The following is a 5,532-nucleotide window of genomic DNA, read 5'->3' as shown; positions in this document are numbered from 1 at the left end:
TGTGCAAGACGGCAGCCATAGATTTGTATGTCATATCCTCAACTTTTAGCAGCATCACCAAGTTTTCTCCAAATCTCTAGCTATTCTGAATATCAAAGTTTTATAATAAGGCCACAGAGATTTCATTCATCCACCTCTAACCTTGTTCATTCTAGAAAATGTTCCTCTTTTCTACCTTGACATTTCAGAATTATTTAATACTTGGTATTTATTCATGAAAACTGGAGAAATGCTGTTTATTTTACAGCTATATTCTCTATTTCCAGGCCAACTATTATGTATATAAGTAATTGCTCAATGCTTAGCTTCACACAGTGGCAGTATCATAGCCAATGAGGTCTATCCAAGGCATGGTTATTGCTGATTTAAAACTTTTCTCAATGCTCAAAAATTATAAATATATGACATTTGTGATATATTATCACAGATGAAAATGTGTATAAGCCCAGTACAATGGATTAACAATATCTAGTCTAGTAAATCATTCCCTTAATTTTTGTCTACTTAGGAAAATAACCATCATTATTCAGATTACTATTATGATATATATATATATATATATATATATATATTCTTTCTTATGATACCCTATAGAATCATGCATGGATTATACTTTACAGTAGAAAACTTCCTAATGTAAATGCATACATGGCTCATTATGCATGCTTATGGTGATATCAGTGGACCTTCAGGTTATTTTCTTCATGTGTTGGTTGAATTTGTACATTTTTTTCACCTTTATACAGTGAAGCATCCTCTTATACAGAATGCAAATTCTTCCTGCAAAGTTACCGATTTCTTTAGTAGGAATTGTAACTATAAAAATGAACATGCTTGTATAACTATTACCACTGAATTACAGTTTTTTGGAAAAATTCAAATTATTATAATGAAAATAATATTAGAAAAGTATATTTTGAATTTGAAAGGAATTATGGAATGTATAGATTCCCTGAAAAACAGTTTGCATGAACCTTAGAGATAATCATTTGTACTAGTATTTATTCCTTAAGTAGAGCTTATGTTACCATTTTCCACTCAGATTTTATGAATTAGCTTTATTTTGAAAGGGGATAGGAGGAAGCTTTGGAATATGATGTATACTTATTTGACATCAATAGTAAAAGCAGTACACGTATGTGTAACTTATCTTCAAATCATTTAGTGATATGCATACATTATATATGTTCAAAATTTTTAATGATGAACGCAGTTCAATAAAATGTTTTTTAGATAAAGTCTGTTATAGTAGGCAGCTTCTAAATATTCTACATATTTTGGAAGCTGTATCATCTGAACCTCTGAGCTATGAGTGTCAACTGAAGTTGGTGATTTCTTCTAGCAAACTAAAGACAGTGCAAAGAACGTGCTATGTCTCATGAAGTTAGATTACAAGCGATTCATTATTTCCTTCTCGCTTACCCTCTTTCCCACTGTGAGTGAAGCTGGCAACCATATGCAATGCAAGTTTCTTATGTAGGGGCACAATAATGTAGAAACACACACACATACACACACACACACACACACACACACACACACACACACACAGAAATTATGTAATGTACACTTCCAATCAATAGCCAGCAAAGAAACAAAGTACTCTAACAATCCCATGATTAAGTCTGGAAATCTTTCCTTGGTCAAAGCTGTGTTTCCACCTATAATTATGGATGACACCATAACTGCAAGTAAGTCACCAGAAGGCAGAAAGCTAGGATATAAAGAATTTGAAAATTGTCTCCACCAAAACAACAAAACAACAAAACAACCAAGGAAATTAGCGATTACAATGCACAGATATTTATCAAAGTACTAAAAAATGGCCAATTAACATATAGCCAATGTTCAACATTTTGGTATTTAGAAAATTGCAAATAAAACCACACTGAGAGCCCATCTTAGCTATAGCAAAAAGGGCTCTTTTTTAAAATAATCACAAAGTCTCTGTATTTAGTTCAGTCTGTCTTGGACTATATATACCATGCTGGACTCCAATTCATGGCTTCTCTTGCCTCAGCCTCTCACGTGCTGGGATTGCAAGCACAGCCATCATTCACGCCCAGCTAAGAAAAGCTATTTTCAAGGATATGAAAGTAACAACTGCAATGTCACATATAGGAAATAGTGGCCTCTTCTCCTCTGCGGGTGAGAATGTAAACCAGTACAACCCTTTTGTAATATATAAAGAGTATGGAAATTGTTAAATTTTGCATTCTTGGAATTAACAATTTCTAAAAGTATTTAACATATATTTAAAATTCTTTAAAGTAACAAAAGAGTAAGAAAGCAGAGAAAATAATTTGCATAAAAGTGGTTCTGTTGGGGCCTAGGAGTGGCTCAGTAGAATAAGCACTTGCCTAGCAAGTGCAAGGGCCTGAGTTCAATCCCCAGTTCAAAAAAAAAAAAAAAAGTGGTTCTGTTGAGTAGATCAAGTAGGAAGTAATTATTCTGGCATCAATATTATAAACTATACAAGCATTATCTAGAAACAAAAAGTAAAGTATTGTAGAAATCAAACATGAAAATGAGGAGAAGATATCAGTAGAGTTGAGAGTAATCTGATTTGTATTTAGGGAAAGAGGAAGGAGATCGTCAAAATTCAAAACCTTAAAATTAAAATATGCATAACTGCAAGAATCCTAATATTTAGTAGTATATCATTAATAGTATATGTTGTTAATGATGATTAAGAATATATCAAATAGTTGGAGTTTATTGAAGAGAACTTAAAAATATTCTTTGTGTACATACACCCAAAATATAACTATCTGAGGTGATAGATATAACATTGTTTTAGTCATTTCACAGCACACATATAACAAAATGATGTGTATCTCAAATATTCAAAATGTTTATTAACGCAATATGTTTCAATAAAATTGAAAAAAACAATTGTCAGGGGTTATTATAACTCACAAGGAAGGTTTGTTGACTTTAAGTACCACTGAGAAGTTCTTAATGGTTTGAGTACTTGAATTCTGACATTTAAGCAGGAAATAATGATTATTTGTCTTTTAATATCCTATACTTGTTAGTGTTCTACTTAGTTGTTTCAGCATAATTCTTTTAATATATCTGTTCATTTTACAATGACTAGTTTTGAAATATAATATATCCATTTATTTTCATTATTCAAAGTAGTAAGTTTGTAATAGTGACTATTAAATAAATTCAACCACTATAATATGAGGAATATAATCAAATATTAGAAATACAAGATGTAATTTTTCATTTACTAAATTATTCCCTTGGCACATAGAGAAATTATATTAAGATGAAATTTTTATCTGACATAATGAAGATTAAGTAAAAAGCACTTTAAAAAACATGCTATTTTAACAGAGGTTGTAGTTTAAAACTTTATAATGTTTTTCTCTTAGTTTTTTAAAAACATATTATTCATGCAAAACCTAATTTAGAATAAAATGTAAAAAGATTAAAATGAATTACACTGTATTATTTTACCACTGAATTTTACTTCTCCTACTATCAGTGATTCTTCCCAGTAATAGATACAAGTGGAGCTTTCTCAGATTGGACCCTTGACCCCATTCTAACAGTGAATGCTAAGGGAATACACAGGGTGAGACCATTGAAATACCCTTTAACTAGGAGCACAGCACCCTTTGTCACTTGCTTTTTTTTCCTTTTCTTTTCTTTCTTTCTTATTTATTTATTTATTTATTTATTTTTGGTCACTCGCTTTTTCTTAAGGACTGGGATGTCACCATGATGGCTGGGCTATGAGATATGCATTCTAAGGTAAAGAATGCAGAACAATAATTAATGTAGAAAGAGTTAGGTAGATCCACCAAATATTTGACCACATAAATCAATAAATGTCTTTTTATTTTAGTAAGTAATTAACATGAAAATGAAGGAAACGTTTATCTTGTTTATGCTGCTATTATTCCTTCAATGCCTGGTGACACACTATTAGAATACCCACAAGAATGGAATGATAGGGCTGGGGAGATGGCTCAGTAGAATAAGTGCTTCCCTCACAAATGCAAGGGCCTGAGTTCAATCCTCAGTTCTGCAAAGTATACACCACCAAAAAATAAAAAAAAATAAAGAAGGAACAATATGTCTTTTTTTTCCTTCAAATTCTTGTTCTTTGACTTTTTCTAGGTGATACATATGAATCTCCTGCTAAAATTTAAAAATGTTCAATCTTTGACATAAATGGGTTAACTTCATTTTCCACTTTACCTGTTCATAAATGTGTTAAAACACGTTTCTGCCCAAATCGTTACATGCATTACTTTTGCTGAGGAAATTCTGTGTATTATTTTATTTAATGCTTTAAACTGTTAGCAGAAAAGTAATCAATAAATTTTAAATCATTTCCTTCTGTTCCTACTTCAACTTAATACAAATAATATTTTGTAATATTTTCTTACATTACTTTTTTGAGGTTTCAATATATATTGAGAAACACAAAATGAATATTATTGAAATCTTCAATTTATTTTCAAGGATTTGGTTGCTTAATTATAAAAGATGGAGTGTATTTTTGGTAAAATTGAAGATAAAAAATAATATGAAGGGATATTAGTACCACCCCTCATATTCTAGCATGGAAGGGTTAATGAGATTTTAAAATAAAGAATTAAAATATATGTCTATGTCAACATATTCATCCTTGGAAGGACATAGAGTATAAACTTTATGAATATATAAATGATCCAGCTACTTAAAAACATTACAAACTTTGTGACTTTTTTTAATTCATTCTTTTTTAATGTTTTCAGATACATCCATCATTCCGAATGCATTGAGATGATGACTTTATTAGAGTACTCAGTGTTTTCTTAGGCAAATGGAGACCTCCTCAATTAAGCTAGTAGTGATGTGAAATCATTTTTGGAAGTCATTCAATACATATACAGATAATTTATGTTATGCCCTAACTTAGCCTTCAAAAACATTTACTTTTATATTCACTGCATTGACTACATTATCTCAGTTTAAACTTAATAACTCAAATATTTAACTGTTAAGGATATTTGAATATGATTTATATGATAGAAGACATACAACTATTAAATATCAAGTCTGGTAAAATTTTTTGACTTTTAATAGCATTTATCATTGATAATTCTACATTTTATTTTAAAAACTATTAATTACAATCCAGCAAATTTTTGTTAAATATATTAAATATTGAGGAAAATTACTTTAAACAATATAATTCAATTAGTAATAAGATAAAGACACAATTACTACTTATCTACTTTTGGTATTTGTCTTATATTTTTGGAGGAATTTATATTGAATAAAATATAAGCCATTAAATAATTGATTCCTAAATGAAGATACAAATGTACGAGTGTACTTTTTTAGGTATCTTTCACTTTCTAGGCTAGATAAATCTATAGGCATTTCATTTTTTTTTCAAGCTACTGTGAATTACATTGACTTTTACAAAAAAGTAAAGTACTCTGAAAAAGAGAGTTGAATGGCCATATTCCAAAACTCTTATAGATATTCAATGTAATAGCAATCAAATTTCCAACAGTGCATTTT

At 29.8% G+C, this 5,532-nt stretch overlaps 1 pseudogene; it reads left to right on the top strand.

Annotated features, from left to right (window-relative positions):
* The first annotated feature begins 303 nt into the window (after positions 1 to 303).
* On the top strand, positions 304 to 429 carry LOC111815267 (annotated as a pseudogene).
* The last annotated feature ends 5,103 nt before the right edge of the window (positions 430 to 5,532 follow it).

The sequence above is a fragment of the Octodon degus genome, unplaced genomic scaffold, assembly GCF_000260255.1.
Source record: "Octodon degus isolate 3935 unplaced genomic scaffold, OctDeg1.0 scaffold00013, whole genome shotgun sequence".
Lineage (NCBI taxonomy): Eukaryota > Metazoa > Chordata > Mammalia > Rodentia > Octodontidae > Octodon > Octodon degus.
The sequence above is the reverse complement of the archived record's forward strand: the minus strand, read 5'-3'. Positions and strand labels throughout refer to the sequence as shown.